A 9,271-nucleotide genomic window follows, 5' to 3' on the forward strand; every position below is an offset into this window, starting at 1 on the left:
GTCAAAACATGGAGCTCAGCCAATTCAGAGGCTTTTTTGGGGGAAACAATCTATTTAGAGCCTTGCCTTACATTAATCAGCCAGAATAAATTACAAATGGATTAAAGGATTATCTGTATTTTAAATAAAAACACTAAAAAACAAAGTATGTAGGACTTATTTCATAGCAATGGAAGATATCAGAAAAGAGAAGGACATCTCTTCACTGCAGATAAGTTTCGTACTTCAAAAGATATGACACTGTTCGAAAATAAGTTTAAAAATATATTAATAAGAGTGCCTGGTGTCTCAGTGGTTGAGCGTCTGCCTTTGGCTCAGGTTGTGATCCTGGGGTCCTGGGATCGAGTCCCTCATCGGGCTCCCCCAGGGAGCCTGCTTCTCCCTCTGCCTATGTCTCTGCCTCTCCCTCTGTGTCTCTCATGAATAAATTAATAAAATCTTTATATATATATATATATAATATATATTATAAATAATTTATATATTTATAAATTTTATATTATATATTATATAAATATATATTAAATATATTATTTAATATGTCAGAGGTTCCAACACTGTAGTTTATCCTTTAATCCCCAAAATCATCTATGAGAGAGATACACTACTGTTGACCCCATGTTACAGAAGAGGAAACAGAGACAGACCAAAGGCCACAGAGGTTGTTCAAGGTAATACAGCCAGCAGCTGGCAGAGCCAGGACTCAGAGTCAGGCATTTTGGCTCCAAAGCAGGTGGTCTTGGCCACTACACTAAGCTGTCCCCACTAAAACTACAGTCAATAAAAAAGGTAATCACACAAATATACCAAAGTACAAATGCCTATCAAACACTTGGGAAAATATTCAATTATACTAATAACTAACAACATGAAAATGTAGTATGATTTACATCATCATTCATAAAATTGGTAATAAAAAAATGAGATTACTCAGTGCTAGTTGGGGACTCCACGCTTACTTACCTTCACAATCTAATGTTGGACTCTAGGAATCTACTCTGGCTCTATCCAAAATATTCTCAGCTATGATTGAGTCACTGCCATCTCCCTTCTTTAAACCTTTTATGGCTACCCACTGGTTTTTGGATCAAGACCCAAGGTCATAACCAGGTCTGCAGAATGCCCCCACTTCCTGGCCAAACCTCCCCTAATCAGGCTTCACAAAAGATACCTTCCATTCTGTTTGTCCAACAGCCACAGAGTACTTTTGCAGCCTTGAAAAAGCCAAGTCACAGTTTTCTCCTCTAGTCCTGTCCCTATGCCAGAGGGCAGAAGCCATATAAAATTTATAGTACCCATAACCATAGGAAAGCTTTCTTCACAGTCTTTATCACAAATCACATATTTGCATGATCACTTAATTACTCATCACGTCTGCCTCTCCTGAGCAAATGTCTCATACTTCCATGACCCAGCTCAGTCCTCTGGCAATAGATGGTGCTCAACAAATATTTGTGGAATAGAGGGAGAAAAGGAAACAGCGAGGAGAGGAGGAGCAATAGACACTTGACTATATTGGCGGTAAGACCAATGATGGGTTCCACTGTTTAATGAAGTAATTGGACACTATATGTCCAATGTCTTCAATGTCCATAACCTCAGTTCATAGTCAAAACCATTATTTTTTTTAAACCATTATTATTAATAATGTAATCATAGGGGCTCCTGGGTGGCTCTGTCAGTTGTACGTCCAACTCTTGATCTCAGCTCAGGTCTTGATTTCAGGGTTATGAGTTCAAGCCCCATGGTGGGCTCCATGCTGGGTGTGGAGCCTACTTTAAAAAAAAGTAATCCTATCACTAGTTATTCTTAATAAAAATAATAAAATCATAAAAATCTACCTTGAAAAGAGAATTTGAAATCTAGTATGAAGACTTAAGTTTGCTATAGCATTGTTTACAACAGGAAACCACTGAGAATGGCTTTAATGTCTCCAACTGCAGACATGATCGTGTAGATGCTGGAACAGTATAAATTACACAACACACAAAAGTGGTATAGACAGTTAATGCCACGGAGAATGTGTAAATCATAGTAAAGGAACATAACATAAACTTGTAAATAGAGAACAATTTTAGCTTTGGGAAACAACAGGCCTAAGTAGCAGGTACTGCTGACCACCTGCCTTCCTTCTGAGACAGCCCTGACTCGGTGCACCTTTCTCTGAGGCCAGGGTCCCTCCCCAGACCCAGAGGGAGGACTGTAATTAGTCTAATAAACTCCTCTTGGCGATTCCATTTTCTTGCCAAGAATGCATGTGACAGTTCTGGTTAATGAAGCACACCCAGCTGACTGCATTCCTTGCCGTGAAGAGGTGGTGCCCTGAGACAGCACAGCGGACGCAAGGACACAGGACACAGCTAAGCGGCTGAGTTGCCCCACGCAAGATGCAACAAATGTGTGGGTCAAGTAATACAGCACAGTACAAGAGACACCAATGTGTATGGACGTCGAGAGGGAAGATCACCAAGTGATCTTACTCAATTTTATAGTTTCCTACAATTGTCAAGTTTTTTGTTCTAAAGCATCTATCACCCCCCAAATGGGGGTGGGGAATCAGTAAGAATAAAGAGATAAATACAAATGGCATGAAACTTGTCCTTAAGAAGCACAGTCTTGTAATGGAAGCAGCCATGTAAATAAAGGATTAAAATACTTGGTGCTAACACTGTAAGGCAGCACTTCATAGTTCTCAGTAGAGCTAAAATAAGAAAACTCACAAAAGCTAAATTGGGTGAGGACACAGGGCAGCGAGGCTCTCGGACACTGTTGGTTGTGACACGAATGGCTGCCGTTTTGGAAGTGGTTTGGCAGCTCCTCCTAAGGCACGGCATGCAACTGCCCTCACACTCAGCTACTGTACTCCTGCATACTTAGCAAGGAAAATACAAAGAAACAGTCACAGAGAGGCTTCTGTAAGAACGTTCCCAGAGCCAGGGGTAAAAGAGGAAAGCGGGAGCTGTGTGGTCTAATGGGTACAGAGTTTCGAATTTGCAAGAGAAAAAGTTCCGATGTTTCATGATGCAAATGTAGATATACTGTTGCACCATGGAAAAGTTCCAAACAGTAAGCTTGGAAACAGTAAGACATAAATTTCAGGTTATATGTTCTGTACCTCAATGAAAGAAAGAAAGAAAGAAAGAAAGAAAGAAAGAAAGAAAGAAAGAAAGAAAGAAAGAAAGAGAAAGAAAAGAAAAAAGAAAAGAAAAGAAAAGAAAAGAAAAAAAAGAAAAGAAAAGAAAAGAGAAGAGAAGAAAAGAAAAGAAAAGAAAAGAAAAGAAAAGAAAAGAAAAGAAAAGAAAAGAAAGAAAGAAAAAATATTCATAGAGCTTTATTCTTAAAAGTCTTCAACTGGACACAAACCAAATGTCCGTCATGTGAAGAGCACACACGCTGGTGCACGTTTACACAGAGGGCAAGGTTTGAGCCCTGCTGAAGGAAGCCACACACAGAAGTGTGTTGCAGGATTCCACCGCGAGAGGCTTCAGAGCACCACAACTCATCTGTGCTGATGACAGACCTTTGGGGACACTGATGACTACAGAGGGGCATAAGGGAACCTTCTGGGGGTGATGGAAGTGCTTTATTTTCCTGATCTGGATTGTGATTAAATGGCTAGATATATTTGTCAATATTCATTGAAACATCTGCTGTCTATTGAATAAAATTATATCATAATAAAAGAGTCTTAGGGAAACAGTGGGATGAGGGAACTGGAAGGAGGTAAACTCATTATTGTGGCTCCACAGGGAAAAGCTGCCAGTGAAACTAGAGCAGCAGCCACAGGTAAACACCACCCACATGGCAGTTCATGGGTGTGCTAACAACATCAATTATGAGAATCATACATACATTTCAACCTCAGCTTCAAGAAACAAGCTTTGATATTCTGGAAAATCATTTTAAAATGATATATACACTAATGTAATGTAAAATAAAACATAGACCTTCATCTAATTCAAACTTATTTTATTTAAGACATTACACATATTTGCATCAAATATTTTGTTAAAATGGGAAATAAAACTGAATATTAGCTTTTTAAGGTAATAAAAAAAGCAAAACATAAAATACTAGAATACAGAATGAAGAAAAACATTTTAAAGCTTACAAGCAAAAGAAGAAATAAAAAAGTACAAAATTTGTCTACAGAATAATGAAAAATAGGTTTTGCATGTTTAATGAAAAAGCCAAAAGTAGATGGCAAACAAATTAGAAAAATATTCACAGTAAATGAAGTTTTTTGTTTGTTTTTCTCATGAGCACATACTCAGGTTTTTTAGGGAATCTGTATAATTTATTTTAAAAAATGCAATTAATAGACAAATATTAACTGAGAACTTAAAAATAGAAATAAAAATGGTAAGCATATGCAAAAAGAATTCAAACTCATCATAACAAAAGATGCAAATTAAAGCTAGACACTATTTTTCAATGTGGTGAAGATTTTCCTTCTTTAGTTAAAATACCCAATCCTGGAGGGTGGGCAGCCTGGGGCACCTGCACTCACTTTTCTAGAAGGGTGTCAGGACGACACCTGAAGGGGTGGGGTGCTGCAGGTGGAGGTTAAGTGGGGGCTTAAACATGAGCCCTCCCCCCTCAAGTCTCCCCTGCTACCAGAACTACTTGTTTGTGTTACAAGAAGAAACTCGAGGGAGTGGGCATGACTTGGGTAGGGTTTCTGCCAGGGAAGGTGCAGTAACCAGGAAAAACGGATGTGCTCTGCGGGGTGCTGGGTACAGATGTGGGCGGAGGGGCAACCCCTGAACAACCCCTGTCTTGAAGGTCCCCTGAGCCACTGTGCTGCAGCCCCCCATGGCAGGGCAGCTTTGCGTCTCAGGGAGCAGTGGTGCAGGTGGCAGAAGGGGAAAGGCGGAGGGGCACACAGAGCCTGGCTGCATTGGGTGACAACCAAATCCACCAGACACAGTACAGATGGAGGTCTCTGTACCCATACACGTATACACATATGGATATGTACATATAATTTCATTTCTTTAATGCTGCAATTAAAACTGTAAGGTCAGGAAGGAGACACACAGCAGAGGTGGTAGCTCTACCTCTAGAGGGTGAGATGGGCTGCATGGAGGGGTCTCACTGCTTTCAGAATTTCCTAACTGGGGTTTTTTTTTTTTTAAGATTTTAAGTACTCTACATCCAACCTGGGACTTGCACTCACCCTCAAGATCAGGAGTCACCTGCTCCTCCGACTGAGCCAGACAGGCATCCCTCTAATTGGTATTTTTTAGCCTTTCTTGAGTGTTTTGGTATTTTAAAAAAGTTTTAAAGTTCACAACCCTTGTTCCCAAAACTCCAGTTGAAGAATGAGTTATTTATAAAAGGCTTAGAACAGTGCCTGGCACATTGTAAGTGCTCAAATTAATGTTTTAAAAATAAATTGGGAAAATCCTCCGTATACAACCCATCATAGCTTAAAGAGGTTTGGGTGGGGAGGGAAACATTTCATGGGGTTGAGCTTCAAGGTGGCTTCTCCTTGGGGCCTGACCCTTGGCCTCTGCAGGCACTTGGGGACAGGTTCTGCCTTTCCACGGTGGACCCGCAGGACTGGAGTTTACAGACATTTATACTGAGAACTGTATCTATCATGCAGACTGGAGTCCTCATCAACACGATGTCAGCATTTTCTCCCTGTGGGCAGATTTTCATTCGTTCATTTAATAAACATTTATTAAGCACATAGTACGTGTCAGGCACTGTCCTAGGTCCTAAAGATACAGCAGTAAATGAAACAAAAATTCTTATCCTCATTATTTTCATAAAGTTGATGTTTTAATGAGGAGAGATAGGCAATAAACAAATAAATACACACCAATTGGTTACAACTGTTAAAAAGAGAAATGATGCCAACTAAGGATGGGAGTAATCAAATCGACAACAGGGCTGTGTTCAGGTGTTTACCCATGAACAGGGAGGAAGCCTAACTCATTGATGGAGGTTAAGGAAGGCTTCCGGGAGAAGCATGCCCTGAGTCCAGAAGGCAGTCATCGGACGAAGCAGTGGGGCAGGGCAGATGCAGCCACCGCACAAGTGTGGGACGGCTAGAAGGCTCAGGATCAGTGCCACAACACAGCAACGACTCAACGGACAAAACCAGGGGGGTTTAGTTCTAGTCGGAGGGCTCTGGAAGGGCTTCCAAGTGGCTATGAGTGTGGCTGTGCACAGGCATGCATACAGTAGTCATCCCATGTGGTTATGGAGGAGCAGATTGCTTCTTCATCCCAGGAGTGGACCTGTGACACAGATCTGTCCAACCATGGCATCCCTGTCTCCCTGGCCATTGTGATTAGTTACAAGGCAGAAGAGAACTAACTGGAAAGTCACTGGCTTGGGTCTCCCGGTGCTCAGCTTTTTTAGTGTGTGTAAAGAAAGCAGCAGGATAAAATGAGGATGATAATAATAAACAAAAAGGAGCAGAGAAAGGCAGGACCAGGAGAGTCTTCATGACATTATTTCAGCCTCATGATCCAGCCATGCCTGAAGCTCATCTTTGGACTTCCTGGTTACATTATCAAAGTGAGGGAAGGGGAACTCTTTTTTTGTTTAACTTAGTTTATGTTGGGTTTCTACCATTTGCAACTAGATTAACATACCCTTTTTTGGGGGAAAGAGGTTCACTGTGTGTGTGGTTGTGATAGTGTACAGGGGAATGGGAGCCTAGATTATGTTAGAGTTTTTCCCATTAAGTTTGATAAAGACAGTGAAATAGGGGGCTTTCAGGCATCTGGGAGGGTACAGAGCAGCAATAACAGGTCCTGGGATATGTGTGTGTAAGTCAGTCTATATGGATTAGTAACATAAACCTGAGTTTGTATAACCCACTCTATAGCCCTAAGTCATCTTCAAACAGAGAACTAACACAGAACAGCTGATCAAAGACACCAAGAATATCATCTGTTTAACACCAGTTTACTATCCCCACATTAATGCACCTTGGTCACAGGTGTCTCCTAAATATTTAATGTTGCCATGTTGCCACCACCTTAATATTTTGAACTATTCAGCCTGTACCAAAAAAATCATCCAGTGTTCTCCAGAAAACTCACCAGGCAGCTGGACCTATTATGGTCCAATTATAACAGATGTTAATGCAAAATAAACTGCTGTGTCTCAAGAGATCACTACAGATGCCGAAAGCTCAGATCCTCTTGTTCATATATTTGAAAACTCTAATCAGTTGGTCATAGATAATAAGACCAATCTTGGTCTGAAATACAGCTTCAAATCTTTAAACCCACGTTTAAGAAAGATGCTAATATTATACTGTTATGGTATAAGAATGGCTAGCTTAAGGAAGCAATGGGTCTCATTCTGGCAGAAATAACAATACCTCAAGTTTTTTCTTCTTTCCACAGGTATTTGCCAAATACCTACTGTGTGCCCACGATCCCAGCACTGTGTGCCCATGAGCCTTTCCTTTTTCTCTGGGTGAAAAGGCCAAATCTTGGTTCACATCTGGACAATGCTGGGTAAAATGTAAAATAAAAGATAATTTATCACTGAACAATTTGAAATATTATTCTTGAAGCAAATATTGGCTCTCTAAACTCTGCTTATGCTTCCCTTGCCCCACTACAGCAGATTCACACCGCTAGGATTCTAGTCTCTGATAAATAACAAGACCCAAATTCCACACAGCCTGAGAAGCCTGGGTTCAAGTTCCAGTTCTGCTATCAACTAGTGTCAGGATTTGGACCAAGACTCATGTTCTGCATCTGGAAAATGGGGATATGCTTAGTTATTGTACCGTGTTGCTGGAAGTATTACATTAGCGGATATAAAGTGTTTGATACGGTGTCATGCACATAACAAGTGCTCAACAAAAAGAAGCTATAATTCAGAACGTGAGGCCTTAGCCTCTTTCCAGTTCTAAAATTTTACAAGATCTCTAGTAGAGAGATTATGGGTTTTGAGATTCCTCCTTTCGACCCCCCCACCCCCGTCTGCTTCATCACATCTGGCAGAATAGCAAATACCCAAAACAGCAAAAAGTTCCCCCTCTTCTTCATCAGCTGTGCCAATGGGAAGCCTTCAGCAAGGGAGCAAATTCAAGTGCCTCGGTGCTGTGCCCTTCCTAATAATAGCTTGACACTTCAAATTCTGACAATAGCCCTGCAAAGTAGATATAATGACCCTCGCTTCCCAGGTGAGGAGGAGAAGTTAACTCACTGAACGTCACACAGACGGCAAACGGCAGACCTGACTGCACCCTTCATGCCCATTTCCACCTAGTCCTCCGCTTCCCATATAGCAAGCACGCCACTGCTCATTAAGTCAGGGAAAAGACCTTTCGGGGGCTCTGAAACGATGGGCACGAGCCTCCTTAGGTAAAGAGAGGAGCTCGGCCATCCGATGCTCCTGCGCGCTGCGCTGCCCGTGACCTCCCGGCCTCCCCCTCCGGCAGCAGCCACCGCACAGGCCTGTGTGCCAAGTCCGCCACTCCGGCAGCGCGGCCTCCGCCGCCCCGGTCGAGCGCCTGTGGGGCCCCCCGCCCTGCCCCGGACAGGCAGGTCTCCCAAACTCTGATATCACACACCTGCGGCAGGCTTACCCTCTAGCCGGGCCCAAGAATCACGCCGAGCCGGCGGAGGGCCGGCGGTGACGCAACCAGGCCTCCTGCAGCACGGCCAGGCCGAGGCACCCGGCACCGCGCTGGCCGCAACCCGCTGCGGGCTGTCGGCGGCGGACGCCCACGCCTGCCCCGCGGGAGGCCGCTCCGGGCTGCGGTGCGGGCGCCAGCGGTCCCGGCGGGGAGGCGCAGGGCGGCGCGGCCCCGGACGAGCCCCAGGAGCCCCGCGCCAGCCGCGGTCCGCGCCTAGGGCAGCAGCGCCGGTGGTACCCAGCCGCGGGGCTGCGACCGCACGCGAGCCAGAGCATCCGCGCGCCCCGCACACACGCGAGCGCGCGCGCACGAGCACGCGCCCGGACGCACGCGCACGCACACCCCCGGTGCGCGTCCCCGGCCCTCCCGCCCCCCAGCCGCAACCCCCCCTCCTGCCGCAGCTCGGGTCGGGAAGGCGGTGCGGGGAAGGAAACAGCCTCCTTACCGGGTGCAGTGATCCTCCGGGCCGCGGCGCGACCCCAGAGGCTGCCACGGCCGCGGACCCTCCCCGCCCGCCCCCACCACGTAGCCGCCGCCGCCGCTGCCGCCGGGAATCAATGGCCGGGTCGCCGAGTGCTGATGTCACGGCGCGCCGGGCGTGGGCGGCCGCACCACGTGACCACCGCCTCTTTTGTCTGCGTGGTGGCCGCG

The 9,271-nt window shown here is 44.7% G+C and overlaps 1 protein-coding gene across 5 annotated transcripts in view; it reads right to left on the reverse strand.

The window, feature by feature from the left end:
* The window catches only part of ADAR (adenosine deaminase RNA specific), a 38,789-nt gene extending 29,596 nt beyond the window's left edge, over positions 1-9,193 (reverse strand). For 2 of the 5 annotated variants that reach the window (XM_072829584.1, XM_072829583.1), the window contains exon 1: positions 9,066-9,193. The gene's annotated coding sequence lies outside the window, so the exon portion shown is untranslated. Of the gene's footprint in view, positions 1-7,348; positions 7,484-8,554; positions 8,712-9,065 lie in introns of those variants that run through there. The other 3 variants (XM_072829582.1, XM_072829585.1, XM_072829586.1) reach the window with 3 other exon arrangements.
* Between the last annotated feature and the right edge of the window lie 78 nt (positions 9,194-9,271).

This window comes from Canis lupus, chromosome 6 (genome assembly GCF_048164855.1).
Source record: "Canis lupus baileyi chromosome 6, mCanLup2.hap1, whole genome shotgun sequence".
NCBI lineage: Eukaryota > Metazoa > Chordata > Mammalia > Carnivora > Canidae > Canis > Canis lupus.